The sequence below is a fragment of the Babylonia areolata genome, chromosome 24, assembly GCF_041734735.1.
Source record: "Babylonia areolata isolate BAREFJ2019XMU chromosome 24, ASM4173473v1, whole genome shotgun sequence".
In the NCBI taxonomy this organism is placed as follows: Eukaryota; Metazoa; Mollusca; class Gastropoda; order Neogastropoda; family Buccinidae; genus Babylonia; species Babylonia areolata.
The window spans coordinates 719,638-728,721 of NC_134899.1; the positions used below are offsets into that span (position 1 = coordinate 719,638).

The 9,084-nt window shown below is 45.2% G+C and overlaps 1 protein-coding gene across 1 annotated transcript in view; it reads right to left on the minus strand.

The window, feature by feature from the left end:
• LOC143298933 (uncharacterized) overlaps positions 1-4,180 on the minus strand; it is a 60,826-nt gene extending 56,646 nt beyond the window's left edge. Inside the window, exon 1 of the mRNA XM_076611966.1 lies at positions 4,048-4,180. The gene's annotated coding sequence lies outside the window, so the exon portion shown is untranslated. The remainder of the gene's footprint in view (positions 1-4,047) is intronic.
• Positions 4,181-9,084: the final 4,904 nt, after the last annotated feature.

Here is a 9,084-nt window from a genome sequence, read left to right on the forward strand (position 1 = left end):
TGCCGCATGTAGGAGCAAACCGGACAAGAAACCCGCATGTTGTGGGGGAGAACAGAGAACTACACTGGTATGACCAAGTGACAAGATCCAATGGTCCTACTGAGACGTCCTCCGAGGAACTCCTGAGGGAGGGAGATACCGGGAAGACATCTAACCATGGGCTGACAACACTGCAGAATGGACAGGACAACCATAGGCTGACAACACTGCAGACTGGACAGGACAACCATCTGCTGACAACACTACAGAATGGACAGGACAACCATAGGCTGACAACACTGCAGACTGGACAGGACAACCATCTGCTGACAACACTACAGAATGGACAGGACAACCATCTGCTGACAACACTGCAGAATGGACAGGACAACCATAGGCTGACAACACTGCAGAATGGACAGGACAACCATGGGCTGACAACACTGCAGACTGGACAGGACAACCATCTGCTGACAACACTGCAGAATGGACAGGACAACCATCTGCTGACAACACTGCAGAATGGACAGGACAACCATAGGCTGACAACACTGCAGAATGGACAGGACAACCATAGGCTGACAACACTGCAGAATGGACAGGACAACCATGGGCTGACAACACTGCAGACTGGACAGGACAACCATGGGCTGACAACACTGCAGAATGGACAGGACAACCATAGGCTGACAACACTGCAGAATGGACAGGACAACCATGGGCTGATGCTCTCAGGCTTTGACACAATCGACAGACCTGGGGGAATCTGGTGAATAGTTCTGTCCCAAGCCACAGCACAGAACTGGCGGAGAAAAAGAAAAAGAATCAACTGAAAGTTATAAACGCACATAAACGTGGGTGTGTTGGTTGACTGGTGGATATTCAGTAGGTACATACATGTACAAGGTGTAAACTAATCGATATAAATTGATGGACAGATCAGTGGGTAGATGACTGTTTCTTCCCCAACCCACAATAATCCATTGCTTTATGCTGGTTTTTGGATTCACTGTGTGTGGATTGTTTATGTTTTTGTGTGACGACCTTTCATCATGATTGGTGCCGATACTTGAACCCCAGCCCAGCGTCAAGGGAGATCACTTTGTAATCGCCTCCCTCCCCCTTCAGTGCAGCCGTCTTTCGTATATTGTAAAGTGTCTCAAAAAGGTTTGGCGGAATACATGTGACATATTGCGACCTTTGGCTTCTGCATCACCACAGGTTCAATTAGGTTTCAAGAGGAGTTAATTTTTCATTGTTGTTTGATATTTCACTGAGTGGGAAACATATAATGCTATCCTCCCACCATCTACCCTCGTCTCTCATATAAAGAAAACCAAACACACATATACAGAGAGAGAGAGAGAGAGAGAGAGAGAGAGAAGAGAGAGAATCAGCACTGGGAGGGGCAGTGGAGGCTCTGTGTGTGTGTGTGTGTGTGTGTGTGTGTGTCTGTTTTCCTGTCACAAAGCAACACACACACAGCCTCCACTGCCCTCCTAGTGCTGACATAACCAGACGCCGCCAACAGACAGTTCACGGTGTGTACACTGGGCACTGACAGATGGCTGTTGTGACAGGAGTGTGTCCGCTGTTTGGAGTTCCTGTGTCTGTCTGTCTGTCTGCCTGTCTGCCTGTCTGCCTGCCTGTCTGTCTGTCTGTCTGTCTGCCTGTCTGCCTGCCTGTCTGTCTGTCTGTCTGTCTGTCTGTGTGTGTTCTGTTTCTCTCCCTCTTCCTGACTTCATGCATGAGTTTTTAAGTGCTTCAGTTTTTGTTATTGTTGCTTCTCACGCATTAACCGAGAAGGCTTCTACACACACACACACACACACACACACACACACACACACACACGTGTGTGTGTGTATGTGTTCGTATATGTAGTTTATATAGTTATGGTCATATACAAAATTCTATACTGAATATATATATATATATATATATATATATATATATATTATGTATTATTATTATTATTTATAGTATAGTATAGTATAGTATAGTATAGTATAGTATAGTATAGTTATGATGCTGACAGGTCGACAAAGGTAACACCTGAAGCATGGCCATAAGCCAAACATCTCTAAAAAAAATTATCGTCCATTACATATCCTGGATATAATATGAACAGGACATAAATATGTGAACTGAATGACAGTGACGTGTGGAACGGCACAAAAACTGATGGTAAAGCCATAACGAGCAACGACGATACACCTTGCAGTAACAGGTGCTCTCTCTCTCTCTCTCTCTCTCTCTCTCTCTCTCTCTCTCTCTCTCTCTCTCTCAATCTCTCCCTCTATCTCTACAACCTATTATACAATAATACAATATGGCGCGGAACTATGGGGACTGGATAAAGCTGTTGAGCATTGTAAAAAAAAAAATTATTTGCTCTGAAGCGCTTTTTCGTGGTAGATAAACTAACACCAAATGATTTTGTTTATGGCGAAACCAACAGATATCCAATTGTGATAAATTCTATTGTGCGGTGTATGAAATACTAGTTAAAGCTTGTAAAAATGGAACAAAAAAGGCTGCCTCGTAAAACATACTCAACGCTATTTCATCTCAATGCTGCAGGCAAAAATAATTGGGTTACCGTGATAAGAACATGTTTTTTTAAATATGGATATGAGCATGTCTGGCTCAGTCAAGGCGTAGGAAATGTCGAATTGTTTATTCATGATTTTCGCCAGAGACCAATGGATTGACTAATGGCAGAACTGGCAAAACCACATTCACACAAGTAAAAGGTTTCAAACGTACTCTCTGTTCACTGAGACTTTGCATTTCGTCAGACCATATCTATCTCTATATCAAAACCGCGCTGTAATGCAAATTATATTCATGTTTAGACTTTGTGTGTCAGATATTCGTGTTCATCACAATAGATCCTAGACCCAAACTGATCAAAATTTGATATGCCCGCTTTGTGGAAATTACAAACTTAAACTAAGTGTATTTTCCCCAGTATGTCCCGTGATTCACAGTTTATCCCAGAAAAATATCAAGGGCTGAGACAGCCTACTCTCTTCCGTTTAAGTATGTTAATGTCTTCAACAAATCAAATGGTAGTGAAAATCTATGTATATTTTTGTATCGAGCATTAAGTGAGACACTGTGCCCATAACATACTGTATACCAGTTTTGTGTGGCGGTATGATTATGACATACCCCTGACGTGGCTTTAATGAATAAACCATTCATTCATTCATTCATTCATTCATTCTGTGTGTGTGTGTGTGTGTGTGTGTGTGTGTGTGTGTGTGAAGTCAAGTCAAAATGATATTCATTGAGGGTACAAGAATAAGCTTCTACAGCTTTTTACATCCTATCCTCAGAAAAAAAAGGAAAAGACAAGAAAATAGAAGAAAAAAGGGAAGGGGTAGGAAAAATGTAACGCGCGCGCGCGTGTGTGTGTGTGTGTGTGTGTGTGTGTGTGTGTGTGTGTGTGAAAGATAACTGAGAGACACACCGCACCAATTGAATTATAGTACAAGAACAATTCTTTACAAAGTTGAACACCTTCACACTGATGTAAATATTGAAACAAGTCCTCACCAGTTTATTGTACTGGGTCTACAGGAAAATAATGTGCCCTCTTTTCCTTCTTTTCTTTTTTTTTTCTTTTTTTTATGTATAAGAACTAGTCGTGCACATGAAAAACTGAAAGAGACACAAAAAGGAATGAACGCTGACGCCCTGCGAACAGACAGACAGACTGGCAGACACACAGACAGAAACAGATCGAATTACAGAGGGAAAGAACACAGCATGACACAACAACCCCTTTAAATATGAGAAGTGACTGGAGGGGTTGTGAAAGGGTATAACGAGCCGTCCCCGTCACACACACACACACACACACACACACCTTTTGCCCCAACCTCCACAACAAACAAGACAGGTGGCACACCAGATAAACCGGTAAAAAAACGAAGTAATACAATTATTGTATTATGTAAGACACCGACATGAAAATAGCACAACAAAATGCTAACCAAATTATACTTTTGAAAAAGAAAAAGAAACAGGTTAAAGGAAGAAAGTAAAACGCACGATTACCTCCAGCACAGTTCAAGTGTCGTCTGCCAACAGCAAGCAATGGGAGACCACCACAGCCTGCACCTTTTCACCGTGTCACAGCAGTCACAGTCACTCAACGTGTGCGCGCGCATCTGCCGCTGTATGATGCGCGCGTTTCAGGGCTGTGCTGCGTGGGTGTGTCCGTATGACCATGTTTGGAGATCAACTGGTCCTCCTCCCCTCCTCACCCCCTCCAGTCGTGTCCATGAACACTAATCGTCTGTCACACACCTTTCGTCTGTCCATGGACACTAATCGTCTGTCACACACCTTTCGTCTGTCCATGGACACTGAACGTCAGTCACACACCTTTCGTCTGTCCATGGACACTAAACGTCAGTCACACACCTTTCGTCTGTCCATGGACACTAAACGTCTGTCACACACCTTTCGTCTGTCTAAGGACACTAATCGTCTGTCACACACCTTTCGTCTGTCCATGGACACTGAACGTCAGTCACACACCTTTCGTCTGTCCATGGACACTGAACGTCAGTCACACACCTTTCGTCTGTCCAAAGACACGAATCGTCTGTCACACACCTTTCGTCTGTCCATGGACACTAAACGTCAGTCACACACCTTTCGGCTGTACAAAGACACTGATCGTCTGTCACACACCTTTCGTCTGTCCATGGACACTAAACGTCTGTCACACACCTTTCATCTGTCTAAGGACACTGATCGTCTGTCACACACCTTTCGTCTGTCTAAGGACACTAAACGTCTGTCACACACCTTTCGTCTGTCCATGGATACTAAACGTCTGTCACACACCTTTCGTCTGTCTAAGGACACTAATCGTCTGTCACACACCTTTCGTCTGTTCAAGGACACTAAACGTCTGTCACACACCTTTCATCTGTATAAGGACACTAATCGTCTGTCACACACCTTTCGTCTGTCTAAGGACACTAATCGTCTGTCACACACCTTTCATCTGTATAAGGACACTGATTGTCTGACACACACCTTTCGTCTGTCCATGGACACTAAACGTCTGTCACATACCTTTCGTCTGTTCAAGGACACTGATCGTCTGTCACACACCTTTCGTCTGTTCAAGGACACTAATCGTCTGTCACACACCTTTCGTCTGTCCAAGGACACTAAACGTCTGTCACACACCTTTCGTCTGTCCAAGGACACTAATCGTCTTCACACCCAGAAGAGTAGAGACAAGGAAAGACGTGGTGCTTGTGTTACAATCAGTTTTGATGTACGACGACATCCTTCATGATGTTAATGATAACAATAAGCAAACTCCGATGTCGAGCCAAAGAAATATATCATGTTGATATGACGGGTATGGAATGTAAAGATCGGGGCTTTGGGGACAGAGTGTGTGTTGGGAGGGGTTGGGGGGGGGGGGTATATGGAAGGGGGGTGGATACACGGGAGAGGGAGTGGGTGATCAGTTTGGGTCTGCCTAACGTTTGGTGCGTACCCTTGTCTCTTGCCTCTGTGTGTGTGTCTGTCTGTCCGTCTGTCCGTGTGTGTGTGTGTGTGTGTGTGTGTGTGTGTGTGTGTGTTTGAGTCTGTCTGTCTGTCTGTCTATCTGTCAGTCTGTGTGTGTGTCTGTGTGTGTGTGTGTGTGTGTGTGTGTGTGTGTGTGGTGTGTGTGTGTGTGAGCCAGTGTCTTCCGGTGTGTGTGTGTGTGTGTGTGTGTGTGTGTGTGTGCGTGTCAGTATGGTGTGCATGTGTGTGTGTGTGTGTGTGTGTGTGTGCGTTCGTGTGTGTGTGTGTGTGTGCGTGTGTGTGTGTGTGTGTGTGTGTGTGTGTTTTTGTGTGTGTGTGTGTGTGTGTGTGTCTGTCTGTCTGTCTGTCTGTCTCTGTGTTGTCAGTTTGTGTGTTTGTGTCTGTGTGTGTATCATAATGTCTGTGAGCGCGTGTACGTAAGAGACAGACAGATAGACAGACAGCGTGCCCGTGTATGAATGAAGTGAGAAAAATGTCACGATCACTCATATCGCAGGTCAGACAGTCCCAGCTGCTGACACTGTACCCCCCAATCGACACTCCTGGCCCCCGCCTGCACTGCTTGTCTCCCCTTCTTCTCCTCCACAACTCGGCCCAACCTGTAGTCCGCAAGGCGATGGGGTTACCGTGCACACGCCACACCCCCTCCCGCTCCACAGCTCTAGAAATAGGTGGATAGCGCATGCCTTCTTTGAGCCCCTTTGCTGACTGAAGCCAGCGGAAGTGTTCAATCAGCCATTTTACTACTCGTGTCAGTATAGCGCGAAGCAGTAACTTCATAATTATATGGAGCCGAGCGTTCAGCTGGCTTTACGGCAAGCTCTCACTTGCTCGCGGCGTTAGTTCAGCCGACATTCCTGTGTGTGCCTCTACGGCCAGTTTGTGCTACGTGTCACTGCTCTGTTTTCCTGTAATCACTTTGTAAATAAACCACTGACACATTGAAGCATTTGCCTTGTGCATATGCGCTGACCATCAAACACAAAGACGCATGCTAGTAGCATAAGTCTTTCATAAAAAAAAACTTTTTTTCGTGACTTTTTTTTCCCTTTCTTTTTTCAAATGTTTATTTTTCTATAACTTTTTCCCGGTTTTTATTGTTGTTTTTCCTTCTTTTCACCATTTTTTAAATTTCTTTTTTGTATTGACCATTTTCTGCTTTCTTGTTTCTTTTCTTTTCTTTTCTTTTTCTTTTTTTTTCTTATTCTTTTTACTACGTTTTTGTACATTTCACATTCAGAAAGAAAGTCTGTCCAGTCCTTGATGGCTCTGCTGATCATGCACCTGTTCCCTGATGACTTGGTGTGGTTGGAAAAAAAGTGTCCTATCTTGATGTAAACAGCACTGTAGGAAAGGTGGAAATGGCACAATGGCAAGAGCAGTTTGAGCGGAGAGGTGATGATGATGATGTCAGGTCCCTGAGGAACTGCTGCCTCACACTGCATCCCCACAGTCTGTGGATGGAATTATCTCCCTGTCCTTGTTGTTGCTCATGGTGATGTTGCTTCACATCTCCCTGGCGCTGTTTCTGTAGATGTTCATGCAGATGGAGGATGCATCTTCTTGAGGACTTGCCTGTCAAGGCGGAAGGGCTCCCTCACCCTGCTATTGACCCATAGCTGTGGGGGCTTGGTTCGTGGGCACCAGGCATGAACACAAGCCTATGGGCCTGCGTGCCACACATGTAGGGCCCAAACCTCCTCCTAGTCTCTGCATATATAGCTTGGGAGTGATTCGATAAAGACTCCAAACCTCCTCCTAGTCTCTCCATAGGGAGTGATGCGATAAAGACTCCAAACCTCGTCCTAGTCTCTGCATAGGGAGTGATGTGATAAAGACTCCAAACCTCCTCCTAGTCTCTGCATTTATAGCTTGGGAGTGATGCGATAAAGACTCCAAACCTCCTCCTAGTCTCTGCATAGGGAGTGATGCGATAAAGACTCCAAACCTCCTCCTAGTCTCTGCATAGGGAGTGATGCGATAAAGACTCCAAACATCCTCCTAGTCTCTGCATAGAGAGTGATGCGATAAAGACTCCAAACCTCCTCCTAGTCTCTGCATAGGGAGTGATGCGATAAAGACTCCAAACCTCCTCCTAGTCTCTGCATAGGGAGTGATGCGATAAAGACTCCAAACCTCCTCCTAATCTCTGCATAGGGAGTGATGCGATAAAGACTCCAAACCTCCCCCTAATCTCTGCATAGGGAGTGATGCGATAAAGACTCCAAACCTCCTCCTAATCTCTGCATAGGGAGTGATGCGATAAAGACTCCAAACCTCCTCCTAATCTCTGCATAGGGAGTGATGCGATAAAGACTCCAAACCTCCTCCTAGTCTCTGCATAGGGAGTGATGCGATAAAGACTCCAAACATCCTCCTAGTCTCTGCATAGAGAGTGATGCGATAAAGACTCCAAACCTCCTCCTAGTCTCTGCATAGGGAGTGATGCGATAAAGACTCCAAACCTCCTCCTAATCTCTGCATAGGGAGTGATGCGATAAAGACTCCAAACCTCCTCCTAATCTCTGCATAGGGAGTGATGCGATAAAGACTCCAAACCTCCTCCTAGTCTCTGCATAGGGAGTGATGCGATAAAGACTCCAAACCTCCTCCTAGTCTCTGCATAGGGAGTGATGCGATAAAGACTCCAAACCTCCCCCTAATCTCTGCATAGGGAGTGATGCGATAAAGACTCCAAACCTCCTCCTAGTCTCTGCATAGGGAGTGATGCGATAAAGACTCCAAACCTCCCCCTAATCTCTGCATAGGGAGTGATGCGATAAAGACTCCAAACCTCCTCCTAGTCTCTGCATAGGGAGTGATGCGATAGAGACTCCAAACTTCCTCCTAATCTCTGCATAGGGAGTGATGTGATAAAGACTCCAAACCTCCTCCTAGTCTCTGCATAGGGAGTGATGCGATAAAGACTCCAAACCTCCTCCTAATCTCTGCATATATAGCTTGGGAGTGATGCGATAAAGACTCCAAACCTCCTCCTAATCCCTGTATATATAGCTTGGGAGTGATGCGATAAAGACTCCAAACCTCGTCCTAGTCTCTGCATAGGGAGTGATGCGATAAAGACTCCAAGCCTCCTCCTAATCTCTGCATAGGGAGTGATGCGATAAAGACTCCAAACCTCCTCCTAGTCTCTGCATAGGGAGTGATGCGATAAAGACTTCAAACCTCCTCCTAATCTCTGCATAGGGAGTGATGTGATAAAGACTCCAAACCTCCTCCTAGTCTCTGCATATATAGCTTGGGAGTGACGCGATAAAGACTCCAAATCTCCTCCTAATCTCTGCATAGGGAGTGATGTGATAAAGACTCCAAACCTCCTCCTAGTCTCTGCATATATAGCTTGGGAGTGATGCGATAAAGACTCCAAACCTCCTCCTAGTCTCTGCATATATAGCTTGGGAGTGATGCGATAAAGACTCCAAACCTCCTCCTAGTCTCTGCATAGGGAGTGATGTGATAAAGACTCCAAACCTCGTCCTAATCTCTGCATATATAGCTTGGGAGTGACGCGATAAA